This window comes from Monodon monoceros, unplaced genomic scaffold (assembly GCF_005190385.1).
Source record: "Monodon monoceros isolate NGI ecotype Baffin Bay Population unplaced genomic scaffold, NGI_Narwhal_1 Super_Scaffold_8, whole genome shotgun sequence".
NCBI lineage: Eukaryota > Metazoa > Chordata > Mammalia > Artiodactyla > Monodontidae > Monodon > Monodon monoceros.
Window position 1 is genome coordinate 28,978,431 of NW_021703785.1, and position 3,738 is coordinate 28,982,168.

The window sequence follows — 3,738 nt, forward strand, 5'->3', positions numbered from 1 at the left end:
TTTTTTTTTTCTTCTTAGATTCCATATATATGTGTTAGCATATGGTATTTGTTTTTCTCTTTCTGACTTACTTCACTCTGTATGACAGACTCTAGGTCCATCCACCCCACTACAAATATCTCAATTTTGTTTCTTTTTATGGCTGAGTAATATTCCATTGTATATATGTGCCACATCTTCTTTATCCATTCATCTGATGGTGGACACTTAGGTTGCTTCCATGTCCTGGTTATTGTAAATAGAGCTGCAATGAACATTTTGGTACATGACTCTTTTTGAATTATGGTTTTCTCAGGGTATATGCCCAGTAGTGGGATTGCTGGGTTGTATGGTAGTTCTATGGTGTGTCTGCCAGTGACTAATTCTTTAGCATCTTCATATGAGACTGCTTGATTTCCCCTTTCTTTTTGAAGGATACTTTTGCTGGATATAGAATTCTCTGTCAACAGTTTTTTTATTTCACCTCTTGAAAATATCAAGCAACTTCTTTTGGCCTCTGTGGTTTCCAAAGAGAAATGCACTTCCATTCCAATCGTTTTTCCTCTGTGTATCATTTCCCTCTTGCTACTTTCAAGACTTTTTGTTTGCATTTTATTTTTCAGAAGTTTGACCAGGATTTGCCTTGGTGTGGATTTCTTTGTACTTTTACTTTGGGGAATTACTCAGCTTCTTGAATCTATAGGTTTATGTCTTTTGCCACATTTAGAAAGTTTGAGCACTTTTACCTCTGTCTTCTTTCTCTGCTTCTTCTGGGATTCTAATAACAAAGGTTAGATCTTTTGTTATAGTCTCACTCTTCCCTGAGGCTCTGTTCAGTTTTTGTGTTTTTTATTTTTTCAGTTTATTTTCTCTCTGCTTTGCAGATTAGGTAATTCATATTCTATCTTAAAGTTCACTGATTTATTTTTCCTCTGTCCCCTCTATTCTACTGTTGAGCTCATGTACTCATTTTAAAATTCAGGTTATTATATTTTTCAGTTCTAAAATTCCTACTTGGTTCTTCTTTATATTTTCTGTTTCCCATCCTGATACTTTCTGTTTTTCCATCTGTTTCAAGTGTGTTTATAATTCCTCATTAAAACATGTTTATGATGCCTGCTTTAAAATTCTTGTCAGATAATTCTAATATCTATACCATCTTGGTGTTGGTGTCTGTTATCTTTTTTCACTCACAATGAGATTTTCATGGTTCTTGGTATGATGAATGATTTTCCACTGACACTGGGACACTTAAGGCATTAAATTATGAGGTTCCGCATCTTGTTTCAGTTCTGTGTTTTAGCAGAGTTTATCTGAAACTGCTCCAGCAGGAGTTGTAGAGTGCTGCCTCACTACTGCCAAGAAGTGGAGGAGGTACAAGTTTACTGCTCATCTGCTGTGACTCAAGTGCAGGGGCAGGAAAGAGCCTTCTCATTACTGCTAGGTGGGGCTGGGGGTCCAGGCTTTCATCCTCATCCTCACCAGTCCTCAAATGGTACCATTCTCTCTGGGAACTGGAGGAGAGCTGCTCCCCATGTGGCCTTCACTGAAACCATAGGAGGGTGTTGCCTCATTATCACTGATAATAATCCCTCATTATCACATTATCACTGAGCAGTGATGATGAAAGTCCTGACTCTCCATTGTGCAGCCCCTGAACCATCTCAAGGTAGGGCTGCCTTGTTACTACCTGGTGAGAATGCCACAGCTCCCAACTTGGCTTTTTTGCCACCACCCTGCAGGGTGTTAGGGTGCCTTGTTGCAGCTTGTTGAGGGTGGAAACCTAATTTCCCCCTGGCTTACAGTTGTTTTTCTTTTTCTTTCTTTTTATTTGTCTGTGGCATTTGCCTGAAGAAGAACAATTATCATGTAAAAGTATTCTGTCTTTCTAGGCTGCCTACTCTTGGTTCTTCAGCTAGAGAGAGCAGCCTCTTTTGGTGTCTTTGTTTTGTTTTGTTTTTGTCTCTGCCTGAGGGTTTCCAGGATTCTGGCTTCTTTGGAACCCAGTCTGGGGTATGTGAGACAAAAAGAAAACTCTGGAAATTCACCACCATGTTATTCCTTGGGCTCAAAGTTTTCATTTCTCCAACCTTGAGAGCCTCCTTATGCTTGTTTTACATATATTTCCAAGGTTTTTAGTTGTACTTAGCAGGAGGAATAGGGAAAACTATGTCTACTTCCTCTTTTGAAGCAGAAGTGGAATTCATTTTTAAAATGTAAACATGACCCTGGCGTGCAGGATGGTAGTGGTGATGGATTTGTGGAAGGAAGCAAATCCTGAGGGAACTCTGCTTACTCTTCCTTCAGGTGATTTCTAGGACCATTTCTGGAGGTACTTGAATAAAGAGGCTGAAAGTTTAACTTAAGACTTTTCTTTAATAGATTCGAGAAGAAATAAGATTAACAAGAAAGTATCTCTTACTCTTTTTTTTCAAAGAAGCAAGTTAAAGGTGAGAGAATAGATAGAGGGAAAACCAGATTTATCTAGAATAAATGGTTATATTAGAGAAGTAATAGGAAAGAGATGTAATAATAGTTAGAAATTAAGGTTTAGGATATTTATATAAATGGATTTAGAGGCTTCTATTTTGAGAACCCTGAGAAGAAGGAAATCTCATTCCTGCGAGGACAATATGAGTTTCAAAGAAGAGCTGTAGAAAAGGGTAAAACTTGCATAAAAGAAGTAATAAAAAATGAGCCACAGATATGAGAAATCATATTCTCCAAAATAAAGTTTCCCCCTTCTTCCCAACTTTATGCTGTCTTGAAATTCAATCTCAGTAATTTCCTACGACTATTGAAAGAGTATTTGTAAAACTCATTCCTCCAGCATTTCATGTTCTCTTTTGTTAATTAATTTAAATGAGGGTAGATGCATTCTGGAGGACAGAATTCTGAAATAAAGCATCATAAAAACCTGCTTTATAGCAGAGGGAGTTCAGCTCAGTGCTCTGTGGTGACCTAGATGGGGGGGTGGGGAGGTCCAAGAGGGAGGGGATGTATGTATACATAGAGCTGATTCACTTCACTGTACAGCAGAAACTAGCACAACATTGTAAAGCAATTATACTTCAATCAAAAAAGAGATCCTTAAAACTCATTTATTAAGGAAGTAAGTTATTGAAGTTATCTTCAATGTAGTTTACGTGCTAAAAATATTTTCTCATATCCTTATCTTATCTATCCTAGCATGTACAAGTTGCTGTACTAGACTCCGTGATCCAAATTAAATTAACCACAAGGCCCTTTCCATAAGGTGTTAGGCAGTAACTGAGACACCTTGAATTAGTTTCTGGAGTTGGGTGGGATATTTATTATAAATAAGTACATCATGATTACACTAACCAGGGTACTCTACTATCCAAGTATGATATTTTACAAAGGTAGTTGTACTGGAATATATAAAAATTATCATGATTAATTCAATTATGAACTAGACATTTCACTCTACCTTGTGGTGACATGACTATAACAAGAATTTCTACACAAGGGGCAACGTGGAAGTAGAAAGAACATGATAGATTGGGTGAAAATACTGGCTCTGAAACTAATTGGATTTATACAGCTTATCTAATTTCTTTAAGCCTCAATCATTAATCCAATTTTGAAATCTTTAATCCTAATTGAATTCGGATTCTTAAAATTTAGATCCATTTGAGAACCAAAACCATTTACACACATACAGCTTACTATATACCTTTAGAAAATTGTACTGTTGAGCTATTTTCACTAGTACAACTTTACCATTCCAGGAAACTT